This window comes from Macaca nemestrina, chromosome 2, assembly GCF_043159975.1.
Source record: "Macaca nemestrina isolate mMacNem1 chromosome 2, mMacNem.hap1, whole genome shotgun sequence".
Lineage (NCBI taxonomy): Eukaryota > Metazoa > Chordata > Mammalia > Primates > Cercopithecidae > Macaca > Macaca nemestrina.
Window position 1 is genome coordinate 154,254,378 of NC_092126.1, and position 16,579 is coordinate 154,270,956.

The 16,579-nt window shown below is 40.1% G+C and overlaps 1 protein-coding gene across 15 annotated transcripts in view; it reads left to right on the plus strand.

Moving 5' to 3' along the window:
- The window catches only part of LOC105477766 (transmembrane and coiled-coil domain family 1), a 256,327-nt gene that overhangs the window by 192,900 nt on the left and 46,848 nt on the right, over positions 1–16,579 (plus strand). The gene's annotated exons all lie outside the window — the stretch shown is intronic.

Consider the following 16,579-nt stretch of genomic DNA (forward strand, 5'->3'; position numbering starts at 1 on the left):
ATTTCTACTCTGCCCAGTCATTCATATCTCTCCCTCTCAAATGCTGCCTTTTTTTTTTTCCCTCAAGTTAAAAATGATTTTGTCTTGCTAGGTGTGGTGTCTTGTGCCAGTAATCCCAGCCACTCAAGAGGCTGAGGCAGGAGGATTGCTTGAGCCCAGGAATTTGAGGCTGCAGTGAGCTATGATCACACCTGTGAATAGCCACTGCACTCCAGCCTGTGCAACAGTGTAAGACCTTGTCTCAAAAAATAATGAAATAAATGAAATCAAAATAAGGAAATGACTTTGTCTTATATAGGCTTTAGGAAAACTTATTTTATGAACAATTTCAATCATTGTTGACATTAAATAGATGGTTGAACTGTGGCCATTGGTCCTAATTTCACTTTTAAAAGTTTCGGGGTTTCCTGTGTTAATGTATCCACTTGAATGCTAGTAGGAAGTCTGTACTCAGATGAAGTACAGAAAGCTCAGCACAGGGTTTCTTCTCTTCCTTTTTGGAGTGAGTCACTTTATTGTTATATTTTTGATTTTTTAATGAAGTGTTTCAAGCCAGGAGCAGTGGCTCACACCTGTAATCCCAGCACTTTGGGAGGCTGAGGTGGGAGGATCACCTGAGGTCAAGAGTTCAAGACCAGCCTGGCCAACATGGTGAAACCCTGTCTCTACTAAAAATACAAAAATTAGCAGGGCATGGTGGTGCACGTCTGTAGTCCCAGCTACTCGGGAGGCTGAGGCAGGAGAATCACTTGAGAACCCAGAAGGCAGAGGTTGCAGTGAGTTGAGATCGTGCACTGCACTCCAGTTTGGGGGACAGAGCAAGACTCCATCTCAAAAAATAAAAATAAAAAATAAAGTGTTTCCGCCAGGCGCAGTGGCTCACGCCTGTACCCCAATACTTTGGGAGGCTGAGGTGGGTGGATCACTTGAGGTCAAAAGTTCAAGACCAGCCTGGCCAACATGGTGAAACTCCATCTCTACTAAAAATGCAAAAATTAGTCATGCACGGTGGCATATGCCTGTAATCCCAGCTACTCAGGAGGCTGAGGCAGGAGAATCGCTTAACCTGGGAGGCGGAGGTTGCAGTGAGCCAAGATCGCACCACTGCACTCCAGCCTGGGCAATAGAATGAGACTCTGTCTCAAAAAATAAACAAATAAAAAATGCTCATCCCATCTGATGTAGACACAAGCACTGGGCCAAAGAGCATGTGAATACTGTATATGGCTTCATATTTGTCATCTTATGTTAGGTATTGATACCAGGTTATAGAACTGTCTCTAGAAGATCCTCTTCTTTGGATCAAGATTCCAGCTTCTTTCTTTCCAATCATTTTTAAGTGACTGTTTTCCCATTACTGCAGTTCAAAATATCTAAATTTGAAATCATAATTTTCTTTCCCAGAACAAAGCTGTTTTTCATCTTCCCTGTTTGAATTGCATCATCATTCTCTTAGGATGGAAAGAAACATAGGCCTTATCTTTCATTCATTCTTCTCCATCTCCAGTGTACAGTCAACAAATCCTACTGGTTTCTCCTTCAGAAGTACTGCTGAGCTTTTTCATTTACATTTCTTCTGCCATTACTCTACTTCTCCCTATTATGTTTTAGTAATCTCTCCTCTGGTCTCACGTCTCTTCTTTAAGCCTTTGACCTCTCAAGTTAAAACTACCAAAGAAGGCAAAATGCCTTAAAACATAATGTCTTAGGAAGAAATGAAAGGCAAATTAATATCAACTATGAGAGATCATCTACTCTATAGCGGAGTAAAATTTCTTTATCATTTTCTTTACCCTAAACTTCAGCTAATCCCCCAAATTCTCCTGCTCATTTATTCATTCACTCATTCAATAGTATTTTTAAGTATATGCTCTATACTGATGTTAATAGCCAAATATTATACGTATTTCACTATCCTTTGGCAATTCTTCTTGTCTCTTCAGCTGTCGTAGTTATGCTTTCTCTAGTTTTTCATCTCCAGCCTCAACCTTGCAAATTCAATTCCTATTTATTAGGTACTAAATCTTGATTCATTTTAAGCCCCATAAATCATACAAGTCCCACAGCTGATGATTGGCAGAGCAATGATGACTCAAGTCTGTCTCTTATGCAGACTAGCACTCTCCCAACCCCATCTTACTGTACTTACTTATAAGGCCTGTTGTCTGAGCTTAATGATGTCAAACAGTAGAATACTGTAGTTGTAGTTGTATCTTAAGAGAAAAGGTGTAGGAATGAGAAATTGGCCATTTGGTTGCTTTTTGTTAACAAATTTTAAGAAGCTTGGAAAGAGTTGCATTTCCATAAGTAGCCAGTTACTATCTATCATATCTGTTTTCACCTTCCTGTTCTTTCTTAGTTACATCTCTTCGAGTCAGATGGCTATTCTTAAACAAATTTTGGAACCACAAGCTCTATGTAGTTTAATGGAAAATTAAGTAACAAAGAACGAGCCTTTGTATGTGGGTTTTTGTATGTGGGTTTATCCCCTCTCCCAAGCCATCTATGACTAGTAATACTGTGAAAAGAACAAATTGAGATAAATCCTCATGGTTTTTACTTTATTTTTTTTTGAGACAAAGTCTCACTCTGTTGCTCAGGCTGGAGTGCAGTGGTGCAGTCTCGGCCCACTGCAGCCTCAACCTCCCGGGTTCAAGCGATTCTCCTGCCTCAGCCTTCCAAGTATCTGGGATTACAGGCGCACGCCACCACGCCCCGCTAATATTTGTATTTTTAGTGGAGATGGGGTTTCACCATGTTAGCCAGGCAGGTGTTGAACTCCTGATCTCCAGTGATCCTCCCGCCTCAAATCCTTGTTTTTACATGGACTTGAAATAGCCCATCAAATGCCATTTTTCTTTTTTAAAAAATCTTCATATTTTCTGATAATATAGAAAATGTTTATTTTTCATAACTGAAACAACGTACTTGGTATGTTGTTCACCTGGGATTTGGAAATGATAAAAGAGCTATCAAGTAAGGATTTCAAGAAATGGTTTATGTACCTCTGACATTCATGGCATTCAACCTGAAATAGCTCTTCACTATGGTAAACAGCATTTTTAAAAACAACATCATTTACCTGTATATTAGTTTCAAGTGGTAGTTTTCCAGCAATACAGAACTGAATTGTGATGCTTGGGGAAATTTTAATGATTTACTTTATACTTTTGAAATTTCTCAATATATATATTTTTTAAGATTGAAGGTATGGCCTCACTTAGAAAATAAAACTTAAATCAACTACTCCCCACCAAAGATTCTTTTTTTTTTTCTCATAAACCTTTGATTGTGAAAATGTTACAACAACATGTATTATTTTCTCTTAAAAATATATATATATAATTAGGGACCAATAGTCAGTTGGCATTTCTGAACAGCACGGGTGCATTGATACCACCTGGAGAAGTTATAATTCCAGACAAAGTTAAATATTATTTAAATCTGCCTATCCAACTTTATTAAAGGTGAACATACATTTTCTGTTGGGCCTTTGCAAATCCTGAAAACAACTGATTCTTTATGGATCTCAGGTTTGGAGACCACTATTCTGTACTATTTCTCGGGACTTTAAAAATATTATTTTATTATACTATTTCATTAAAAAAAATGTTTTTTCTATTTTTTAAAAACAAGAATCAGGTGAATCATTTTATTTTATGAAATAAGTTTTGGTGTGCCTTTCCAGTTGCTTTGTAGGTAGTACTTGGAAATTACCTGGCCCATCTTTGAGTCTGGAGGTGGTATTACCATGGCTTTATATGATGTTTTGCAATTTCAAAACAGTTCCCTGCAGCACCTTTGAGTCCCATGGGTGGTACATGACATTGTGGTATATGATTCCATTGAGGTAGGCAGTGCCTAAATAAGCAGTCTTTGTTGCTTACTGTATTTCTTGGAAAGCAAGACATAATTTAGTGTCTAAAGGTCAGTGCCTGTATTCTTTGCTGAAATTTCATAATTCTGACACTAAGCAAAAGCCTCTCTTGCCCTCCTTTCTGAACTAATTGGTTCTAAGCAATGAAATAAAGTACTTGCCTTATTTATATATTCATATGACCGCAGTAATTTCAAAAGATTTTAAACTTCTTTCCATTTCCTTGCTTTTGTCATTTTTCCGTTCCTCCACCCACTGGCTGGTTATGGGGATTCGCTTTTACATAAAGAGAGCTACTGAAGTCAAACAAAATCTACGTCTTACTGAATCCCAGCAGGAGGTTAATGCAATTAGGGACTTTCTAGCTGAAGTGGTTGCCAGGTGAAAGAGAACAGAAGAGACTCCTTGAGTAATGCACAGCCAACTGATTTGCCCCATTTTATCCTTAATGCCTTCTTTGTAGATCTGTTCTCTGTTTTAAGTGACTACAGATGTTAATTGATTATTAGATTTATCTTTTTTCCTTGACTCAACTTCTGTTTTCCTGTCTTTTGCCACTTTCGGAAAAACTTATTCACTCAGTTGTCAGACATCAGCATCAAGAAAGCCAGTCTGTGGGAACAGATAAAATTCCCTGGCCTTTGGACAGTTTTCCCCACTGGATCCTTCATGAATAAAATAAAGTGGAAAGAGAAGTAAGGAGAGCATTAGAGCATTAAGAATTTTATCCAAAAAGTAAAGTCATATTGATGACATCTGACAGTAGAGGTAGACTTTAATGATATGAAAGCCTCTGGAACTAGTATTGGCTTTTATTAAGAACATCTTTTGTCCAGAATTTGCTTCCGAATAATGGGGGAGGGTATCCCGTTGTATGGACCATGAGCTAATAATCAAAGCTGCTTTTACAGTGTTAAAATGTGGTATAATAAAGAGATTTTTTTTGGCCACGCGCGGTGGGTCACGCCTGTAATCCCAGCACTTTGAGAGGCTGAGGCGGGCGGATCACGAGGTCAGGAGTTCGAGACCAGCCTGACCAACATGATGAAACCCCATCTCTACTAAAAATACAAAAATTAGCCGGGCATGGTGGCGTGCGCCTGTAATCCCAGCTACTCAGGAGGCTGTGGCAGGAAAATCACTTGAACCCGGGAGGTAGAGGTTGCAGTGCGCCAAGATTGCACCATTGCACTCCAGCCTGGCAACAGAATGAGACTCCATCTTGAAAAAAAAAAAAAAAAAGATTTTTAAAAGACACCTTTTCCCCGGAAATTTTGGAAAGGTAAAATCTATTTCCCTGTGAAATATTCAGCATCTCCCAATACTCAACAGCTGTTGTTTAACACAATAAAGATGACTATTATTAGGTTTGTATTACTGAGGAAAAAATATTTTCTTGACAGAGATGATTTTGAACTTAATAGGGTTTTTTTGTTGTTTTTATTACCCAGATTATATTTATTTAGCAATATGCAGATTTATTTCATACATTAGATTTAAAAAAAATAAATAAATAAAGATTAGAGACAAGGTCTCACTATGTTCCTAGGTAGTCTGGAACTCCTGAGCTCAAGTGATCCTCCTGCCTCAGCCTCCCAAAGTGCTAGGATTACAGGCATGAGCCACAGTACCCGACCATAAATTAGATTCTAATGAAATTTGTGTTCTGTTTTGTTTTTGTCTAAGGGTATATTACGTAAACCAATGATGAGAAGTGTGAAAATACTCAGTGGAAAAAAAAATAGTAATGAACAGCTTATTTATAAAGTAATATCTAAGATTTTTTGGGGTTTTTTTCATTTGTTTTAGGGACAGGATTTCACTCTGTCTCCCAGGCTGGAGTGCAGTTGCAGTCTCAACCTGCTGGGCCCAAGCTGTTTTTCTCCCTTAAGCTTCTCCAAGTAGCTGGGACTACAGGCATGCCCCATACCATACCCTGCTAATTTTTGCTGCTGTTAGTTTTTATAGAGATGGATTCTCCTTATGTTGCCCAGCCTGATCTGGAACTCCTGGCTTCAAGCAATCCTCCTGTTATCCTGGAAAGGGGTCCCAATACAGACCCCAAGAGAGGGTTCCTGCATCTTGTGCAAGAAAGTTTGAGGCGAATCCGTGAAGTGAAAGCAAGTTTATTAAGAAAGTAAAGGAATAAAAGAATAGCTGCTCCATAGGCAGCAGTGGCTTGAGCTGTTCAACTAAAGATATGTATTGTTACTTCTTGATTATATGCTAAACAAGGGGTGGAATATTAATGAGTTTTCTGAGAAAGGGGTGAGCAATTCCCTGAACTGAGGGTTCCTCCCACTTTTAGACTATATAGGGTAACTTCTGGACATTGCCATGGCATTTGTAAACTGTCATGGCACTTGTGGAAGTATCTGTTAACATGCTAATGCATTGTAATTAGCATATAATGAGCTTTTGGCTGGCTTCTTTACTGCAACCTATTTTATCAGCAAGGTCTTTATGACCTGTATCTTGTTCTGACCTCCTGTCTCATCTGTGACTTAAAATGCCTAACCCTCTGGAAATGCAGCGCAGTAAGTCTCAGTCTTATTTTACCTAGCCCCTATTCAAAAGCCTCTGATACTCTGACTTGGCCTTCCAAAATGCTGCAGTTACAGACATGAGCCATTGTGCCTGGCATAAAAGTTTCTTTCCTTTTTTCAAAGGAAATCTTCCATGTAATCAAATAAAATATCCCTGCTACATATCATGATAGTTTTTTAGTTAAAGAACAAATTTTCTCAGTCTGGCTCCTAACTTAACTTTGCTACTAAAATGTTGATTTAATTCTCACCCTCTTCTATATTGTCAAGTTGATTGCTTATATTAAAATAAAGCAGGGATTTGCAGATAACATTTTTTAATAAAGGGCCAGATACTAGATATCTTAAGCTTTGAGGCCCTTGTATGTTCTCTGTAACATATTCTTTATTGTTTTTTATAACTCCTTAAAAATGTAAAAATATTTTGTAGCTCTTTTGTACAGGCCTTAAGAAAATAGGCAGAGGGCTTTAGCTTGCTAACTCTAACTAAACAATTCCTTTTTAATTAGTTGCTTTAAAAAAGGAAAAGTACAGACCCAAATGTGAAAGGTTATTTTTTTGAAGTAAAATTATAACTCATGTACAGATTGAGCACACAGAGATTTTTAGCTCTGATTAACAAAAGAACCAATAAAATGTTAAAATCAGTCCAAATGAGAATTGGACTCAAAGAGATTTATATTCTCTCCCAGACAGAATTCATTTACACTGTGATATGGTTTGGCTATGTCCCCACCCAAATCTCATCTTGAATTGTAGTTCCCATAATCCCCATGTGTCGTGGGACCCAGTGGGAAGTAATTTAATCATAGAGGCAGTTACCCTTATGCTGTTCCCGTGATAGTGAGTTCTCATGAGATCTGATGGTTTTATAAAGAGCAGTTCCCCTGTACATGCTCTCTTGCCTGCCGCCAAGTAAGACATGCCTTTGCTCCTCCTTTGCCTTCCACCATGATTGTGAGGCCTCCCCAGGCATGTGGAACTGTGAGTCCATTAAACCTCTTCTTCTTTATAAATTACCCAGTCTTGGGTATTTCTTTATAGCAATATGAAAATTGACTAATATAGTAAATTGGTACCAATAGAGTGAGGTACTGCTATTAAGATACCCAAAAATGTGGAAGCAGTTTTGGAACTGGGTAACAGAGGTTGGAACAGTTTGGAGGGCTCAGAAGAAGATAGGAAAATGTGGAAAAGTTCGGAACTTCCTAGAGACTTGGAGGGCTCAGGAGACAGGAAGATGCAGGAAAGTTTGGAACTTCCTGGAGACTTGATGAATGGCTTTGACCAAAATGCTGCTAGTGATATGGACAATAAAGTCCAGGCTGAGATGGTCTCAGATGAAGATGAGGAACTTGTTGACAACTAGAGCAAAGGTGACTCTTACTATGTGTTAGCAAAGAGACTGGCGGCATTTTGCCCCTGCCCTAAAGATCTGTGGAACTTTGAACTTGAGAGAGATTATTTACAGTATCTGGCAGAAGAAATTTCTAAGTGTCAAAGTGTTTGAGAGGAAGCAGAGCATAAAAGTTGGGAAAATTTGTAGCCTGGTGATGCAAAAGAAAAGAAAAACCCATTTTCTGCTGAGAAATTCAAGCGTGCCGCAGAAATTTGCATAAGTAACAAGGAATTGAATGTTAATCACCAAGACAATGGAGAAAATGTCTCCAGGGCATGTCACAGACCTTTGCAACAGCCCCTCCCATCACAGGCCTAGGGTCCTAGGAGGAGAAAATGGCTTCGTGGGCCAGGCCAAGGACCCCCATACTGTGTGTAGCCTACAGGTTTGGTGGTCTGCATCCCACCTGCTCCACCCTTAGCTAAAAGGGGCCAGGAGCTCAGGCCATGGCTTTGGAGCGTGTAGGTCCTATACCTTGGTAGCTTCCACGTGGTGTTGAGCCCGTAGGTACACAGAAGTCAAGAATTGAGGTTTGGGAACCTCCACCTAGATTTCAAAGGATGTATGGAAATGTCTGGATGTCCGGGCAAAAGTCTGCTGCAGGGGTAGAGCCCTCAGGGAGAACCTCTGCTAGGCCAGTGCGGAAGGAAAATGTGGGGTTAGAGACCCCACACGGAGTCCCCACTGGGGCACTGCATAGTGGAGCTGCTAGAAGAGGGCCACCATTCTCCAGACCCCAGAAAGGTAGATCCACTGACAGCTTCCACCATGCACCTGGAAAAGCTGCAGACACCTAACACCACCCCATGAAAGCAGCCAGGAGCAGGGCTGTACCCTGCAAAGCCACAGCGGTGTACCCTCTTGTACCCTGCAAGGCCATGGGAGCTCACCTCTTGCATCAGTGTGACCTGAATGTGAGACATAAAGTCAAAGGAGATCATTTTGGAGCTTTAAGATTTGACTGCCCTGATGGATTTTGGACTTGCATGGAGCCTGTAGCCCCTTCATGTTAGCCAGTTTCTCCCATTTGGAATGGGTGTATTTACCCAATGCCTGTACCCCCATTTTACCTAGGAAGTAACTAACTTGCTTTTGATTTTACAGGCTCATAGGCAGAAGAGACTTTGCCTTGTCTCACATGAGACTTTGGACTGTGGACTTTTGAGTTAATGCTGAAATGAGCTAACACTTTCAGGGACTGTTGGGAAGGTGTTGACAAAAAGAGTCATACTCTATAAAATATTGGAATAGATTTATTCTGAGCCAAATGTGAGTAACCATGGCCCATGACACAGCCCTCAGGAGGTTTTGAGAACATGTGCCTAAGGTAGTTGGGTTGCAGCTTGGTTTTGTACATTTTAGGGAAGCATGAGCCATCAAATACATTTGAGAAATACCTTGGTTTGGTCCACAAAGGAGAGTTCCAAGCAGGGGATTCCAGGGTATAGGCAGATTTAAGCATTTTCTGGTTTACAATTGGTTGAGTTTGTCTAAAGACCTGGGATTAATAGAAAGGAAATGTTCAGGTTAAGATAAAAGATTGTGGAGACCAAGGTTCTTTTGAAGTCTCATAGTAGCTGCCCTTAGAGACAATAGGTGATAAATGTTTCCTATTCAGACCTTTTGAAGGTGCTAGACTCTCAGTTAATCTCTTCAGGATTGGGAGGGCCTGGAAGAAAAAGATCTAGCTATGTTAATAGAGATTCTTTACAGATGCAGATTTTCCCCTACAAAGGATGGCTTTGCAAGGCCATTTCAAAATATGGCAGAGAAATATGTTTTGGGGTAAAATATTTTGATTTTCTTCTTTGTCACGTAATGTTATGCCAAAGTCAGATTGGAAAGTAAGTCATGATACATAGGGTTAAATAAAACCCCACTGATGAGAATTTATGGTTTGTAGGGCATGACTCCCCAGACTCCTTAGATAGGAATTTGGGCAAGATTTATAAAAATCAGAGCTTAGTCCTCAAAGGCATGATTGGTTTTGAAATGTGAGGACATGAGATTTGGGAGAGGCCGGGCGGAATGATATGGTTTGGCTGTGTCCCTACACAAATCTCATCTTGAATTGTAGTTCCCATAATCCCCATGTGTTGTGGGAGGGACCTGGTGAGAGGTAATTTAATCACGGGGCCAGTTACCCTCATGCTGTTCTCGTGCTAGTGAGTTCTCATGAGATCTGATAGTTTTAAAAGGGGCTTTCCCTCTTTTGCTTGGCAATTCTTGTTGCCGCCATGTGAAGAAGGTTATGTTTGCTTCCCCTTCCGCCATGATTGTAAGTTTCCCAAGACTTCCCCAGCCCTGTGGAACTGCAAGTCAGTTAAACCTCTTTCCTTTATAAATTACCCAGTCTCAGGTATGTCTTTATGAGCAGCATGAGAACAGACTAATACACATTGCATCACAAACATTGTCCATGAGGTAATTTCTATCTCTAGAGACTTGCAAAACAGCCTAGCCAAAAACAAAGATTCACACCTTTATAAAATCAGGTAACTTCAAAGGGTCCAATAGACAACAACTAGCATTCCCTTGAAAGGACACTCAAAATCTTTTACCATTTTGGTCTTCCATAAATTTTGCTGACAGTCTCCCATCTCTCTTGTGATCAATAATAATTTTCAAAGGTTATTATTAATTATGATTTCTTTTTTTTTTAAGAGACAGGGTCTCACTCTGTCGCCCAGGCTGGAGTGCAGTGGTACAATCACAACTCAAAGCAAATTTCAACTGCTGGGCTTAAGTGATTCTCCCATCTCAGCGTCCCGAATATCTCCAATTTTTTTTTTTTTTTTTTTTTTTTTTTTTTTTTTTTTTTTGAGACGAAGTCTCGCGCTGTCACCCAGGCTGGAGTGCAGTGGCCGGATCTCAGCTCACTGCAAGCTCCGCCTCCCAGGTTCACACCATTCTCCTGCCTCCGCCTCCCGAGTAGCTGGGACTACAGGCGTCCGCCACCTCGGCCGGCTAGTTTTTTGTATTTTTTAGTAGAGACGGGGTTTCACCGTGTTAACCAGGATGGTCTCGATCTCCTGACCTCGTGATCCGCCCGTCTCGGCCTCCCAAAGTGCTGGGATTACAGGCTTGAGCCACCGCGCCCGGCCAAATGTTATTTTTTATCAGAAAATAGTTAGTCTTGTTACCAGAAAGCCATCCCAATCCAAACTCCAAGAGAGAGTTCTTGGATCTTGCACAAGAAATAATTTGGGCAAGTCCATAGAGTAAAGTAAAAACAAGTTTATTAGGGAAGTAAAGGAATAAAAAAATGGCCTCCGTAGGCAGAGCAGCCCCAGGGGCTGCTGGTTGCCCATTCTTATTTCTTGATTATATGCTAAACAAGGGGTACATTATTCATGCCTTCCCTTTTAAGACCAATATAGGGTAACTTCCTGACATTGCCTTGGCATTTGTAAACTGTCATGGAGCTAGTGGTAGGAGTGTAGCAGTGAGGAGGAACAGAGGTCACTCTCATCGCCATCTTGGTTTCGATGGTTTTTAGCTAGCTTCTTTACTGCAACCTGTTTTATCAGCAAGGTCTTTATGACCTGTATCTCATGGTGACCTCCTATGTCATCTTGTGACTAAGAATACCTCAACTTGCTGGGAATGCAGCCTAGCAGGTCTTAGCCTTATTTTACCTAGCCCATATTCACGCTGAAGTTGCAGGTGTAAAAGTTTCTGACAGTCTCATTAGGTTTGGCCTGATTATTCACATAGGTGCAGCCACAGTGCTAGTTAGTCATACAGGGACATCCTTGAACTATCTTTGCAAATCCAGAGCCATACAGTTTTGAGCAATTACTAAGACAACACAATTAACTTCTGTGTGGAGGTTTTCATAAGGATTCAGATTGGACTTTTAAACACTCTTTAATATTTACTATACTAAGGTTAGGAAATACATCTGAGAAACTCTCTCACCAGATTTCACCTGCAGTACATATAAATTTGGGTGAATTAATCTCATCTTCAAGTCCCCAGTATTTTCTTTTTTTTTTTTTTTTTTTTTGAGACAGAGTCTCACTTAGTTGCCCAGGCTGGAGTGCAGTGGCGCGATCTCGGCTCACTGCAAGCTCCGCCTCCCGGGTTCACGCCATTCTCCTGCCTCAGCCTCCCGAGTAGCTGGGACGACAGGCGCCCGCCGCCTCGCCCAGCTAATTTTTTGCATTTTTAGTAGAGACGGGGTTTCACAGTGTTAGCCAGGATGGTCTCGATCTCCTGACCTTGTGATCCGCCCGCCTCGGCCTCCCAAAGTGCTGGGATTACAGGCGTGAGCCACCGCGCCCGGCGTCCCCAGTATTTTCTAAGGCTTGCCAGGAAGTGACTTTCCTTACCACCTCAGGAATCAGGCCAGTGTTCCTGGGAGTACGTTTTTTTAGGCATTGGCTCCCTATATAAAGTCAACTATTGTTTCTTAAAGTAATTTGTCAATGAGAATCATTCTCAAATGTGATGTTCTCATTTTTGAGATTCCAGTATATACAGTTACAGAATCCAATTATATCTTTTTTTTTTTTTTTTTTTTTTGTTTTTGTTTTTGTTTTTTTTTTTTTGAGACGGAGTCTCGCTCTGTCGCCCAGGCTGGAGTGCAGTGGCTGGATCTCAGCTCACTGCAAGCTCCGCTTCCCGGGTTTACGCCATTCTCCTGCCTCAGCCTCCCGAGTAGCTGGGACTACAGGCGCCCGCCACCTCGCCCGGCTAGTTTTTTGTATTTTTAGTAGAGACGGGGTTTCACCATGTTAGCCAGGATGGTCTCGATCTCCTGACCTTGTGATCCGCCCATCTTGGCCTCCCAAAGTGCTGGGATTACAGGCTTGAGCCACCGCGCCCGGCCAGAATCCAATTATATCTTGATAAAAAGGAGATGAGATTGGTATTGATCCTATGCAGATAACAATATTGCCATAAGAAGTTAAGGAAAACTCAGTACGTTTCTGAATGCTCAGTATTCCATGAAAATCAGATACTACTTAATGTTTTGTTCAGATCACAGAGGCAGAATCAATCTACTAAAATGTGAGTTAGAAGTAGTTTAAGGAGAAAGTGAAAGGGCTTCCTCATATAGCCACAAAAAATAGAACAATAAGATAACATGGGATGGGCACAGTGTTTCATGCCTATAATCCCAGCACTTTGGGAGACTGAGATGGGAGGATCAGTTGAAGCCCGGAAGATTGAGGTACTGCACTCCAGTCTAGATGACACAGAGAGACCCTGTTTCCAAAAAAAAAAACAAAAAAAAGATTCAGTCTTGGGGAAGGCAAGATCGAAAGAGTTAACAAAGGAGATTTGGGCCCCTGATTAAGATAGGATCATGGATAAGAAGCAGTAGTTGATTATTTAATCAAAATGAGAATAAAAGATAAGGTACTACAATTTGTAAAGAACCTAAGCTCTTTCACAAGTAAAGAACCTTTGTTCTTTGTGGTTTGATTTGTTTTGTATTTAATCATCTAGAACATAATCCAACATAAAGCCAGAGAATTAATTGTGCTCTCTAAGAAAATTACACACAAATAAGAATCATTTTTCATATTATAGATGAAGGCATTAATCAGTAAACCAAAGACGCAAACCCATCAACGCTGATTAAATTTTGCCAAAATTTTAACATGTTTCATGGCTTCTTTTCACATCCCAGCAGTATATTTTCCAAGGCAAATCAAATTCACTTTTTAAGATTTGTCTTTCTAGCCTGGGAAACATGCTAAAACCCCATCTCTACAAAAAATACAAAAATTAGCTGGGCATGGTGGTATGCACCTGCAGTCTCAGTTACTTGAGAGGCTGAGGTAGGAGGATTACTTGAGACTGGAAGATGGACATTGCACTCAGCCGAGATGGCACCTCTGCACTCCAGCCTGGGCAACAGATTGAGACCCCCATCTTAAAAAATAAATAAATAAATGATTTGTCTTTCACATTCTGCAATGAACTGTCACTTTACTTTGTAACAAAAAGATTTTCCTTTTCCTTTAAAAACAAAAAGACTTACACCTTGTATTTCTCTATTACTATTGTTCCTAGTATAGTTACAACCACCTGTATCAATTATGACTTCTGTTTCAGAGAGAAAAACTGGGTAGAGAGAATGGATAATAAGAACTACATCATACACAAGCTCATTAGTAAAGCTCACAAATACACATAGCAGACTTTCTATAGCCACACACATCTCTTTTACACCTTCTTAACATGGCAAAAATGAAGCCATTTATTAACATTACTCAAAGATATAACCACTCTAATAGCATATACAAAACAAGCAAAAGTATGTAAGCTTAAAACTGTGTTTAAACAATGTTTTAGCATTCTAATTAGAAATTCATCTGGGCATCCAAACATACTTATTAATTAGCTCCATTTAACATTAGTCTGTGATTTTTAAATTACCATAAGATCCTGGAGATATTTAAGCTGACTCCTAATTGCTATTGATATAAAAAGCTTGTCAGCATTGTGATTCAATTTAGATTAACACAAACTTTCATTTTTAAAATACTAAACATTACAAAAGAAGAATAATATTAATTTTATCACTAAACCTGTATAAGTAAGTTTACAAAGTTCAGATTAATTTTTTTCTACATGAGAAAACAAACCCCAAGTAAAATAAAGTGTATATAGTATTATAGTTAACTCTGACACTAGCCTCGATTTGCCAAATATTTACCTTAAGTATGTGAATTTGGATTCTTAAAACGTTTCCAAACTGGTAGAATCTGTAAGGAGAATCTTTTGTTCTTTGTCTAGCATGTTTAAAGTGTCAGATGTTCACTTTCTTCTTTTCTTAGATTTGTAGGGATGTTTGACATATGTGCTTATTTAGCTCTGTAAAACCCATGAGATCCGAGGTCCTTTAATTTAGGAGACATTATAATCTAATTTATTAATACTCTCTAAAGGTAGGAAAATGTTTTATACTTATATAACAAGAGGCCATGGTCTTTCTGTTTTGTTTTTTCAAGATAGAGTCTTGGCCGGGCGTGGTGGCTCAAGCCTGTAATCCTAGCACTTTGGGAGGCCGAGACGGGCGGATCACGAGGTCAGGAGATCGAGACCATCCTGGCTAACATGGTGAAACTCCGTCTCTACTAAAAAATACAAAAAAAAACTAGCCAGGCGAGGTGGCGGGCACCTGTAGTCCCAGCCACTCCGGAGGCTGAGGCAGGAGAATGGCGTAAACCCAGGAGGCGGAGCTTACAGTGAGCTGAGATCACACCACTACGCTCTAGCCTAGGCGACAGAGCGAGACTCCGTCTCAAAAAATAAATAAATAAATAAATAAAGATAGAGTCTCACTCAAACCCAGGCTGAAATGCAGTGACATGATCATAGCTCACTGCAACTCAAACTCCTAGGCTCAAGTGATCCCTTTACCTCAGCCTTCTAAGGAGCTGGGACTACAGGCACATACCACCATGCCCAGCTAATTTTATTTATCACTTTTGTAGGGACAGGGTCTTGTTATGTTGCCCAGGCTGGTCTCAAACTCCTGGCCTTAAGTGATCCTGCCACCTCAGCCTCCCAGAATGATTACAGGGCACATAAAGAGCTATGGCTTTAGTTCTACAACTTTTTAGCCGTGGGTCAAAAGTAAACACAGAATCACAAAACCTCACTGGTCCAGAGCTCAAAGAGCTGTTCCCCTTCATTGCTCAGGTTGGTCTCAATCTCCTGGCTTCAAGTGATCTGCCCACCTCAGCGCTCCTGAAGTGCTGCCACCACGCAGAGCCAGAATTCTTAATTGAATTACACTCGACATAGACAAATGGAGAAAAAAGACTGACGAGCTGGATTATTTTTTGATTTCTCATTCAACAGAGAATAGATATCTATCACTCTTCTATAGAGACCTCAAATGGTCAAACCATAAAACCAAATTCTCAATTAGTGCTACCATCAGTGAGGAGTAACTTACTGACCATGCATAAACCAGAAACAAAAAGTCAGCAAGAGAAGAAACAAATGAGAACAAGGAAGTCAGCAAAACTAAAGTCCTACTGCCACTTAGGGTTTCCTTTGGAAGCCAAGAAGAGATGTACCCAGGCTAAAACAGTCAGTGAGGAGGTACATTTATCTAGTAACTCAGTTTACTTTGTTCTGTCAGATAAATTCATTGCCATCTTGGTGGAACCTCTAAAAACGTGAAAAGGTAATTTTTTTCAAAAAGACAAAATCATTACTTTTATATAAATACACAATGAACATTTCTCACAAAGTCTGCTTTAGGCCCAGACAACTCTGCAGGGCAGTTGTCCTCCATTTAGTGGTTTATCCAATCAAAGCAGATTTGATCCATGGCACCATGTCTCAACACATGCTTCAGTGATCTCAGTGGCAAGGTAAGAGAGGATAAAAGAGCTTCACATTAGCAATTAAATGTTTTGACTTAGGTTACACACTCACTTCCTTTTTTTCACAACCCATTGGTCAGAACTAGTCACATGGCCTTGCAAAGGGAATTAGGTTGCACACTCAGGTTACAGGCTCTCTTCCTTTTTTTCACAACCCATTGGTCAGAACTAGTCACATGGCCTTGCAAAGGGAACTGGGAAATGTAGTCTTCCATGTGTGTTCAGAAAGGGAAGAAGCACTGGAAATATCTGTGTGTGCCAACAATTGTACTTAAAATTATAGAATTGTAACAAACATTAATCTTACCAAAGATTAAATACTGTACCTACCCAGGTAAGAATATACAATCCCCAACATTCAGCTGTATAATTGTGAAGAAAATAATAACTTACTAGATTT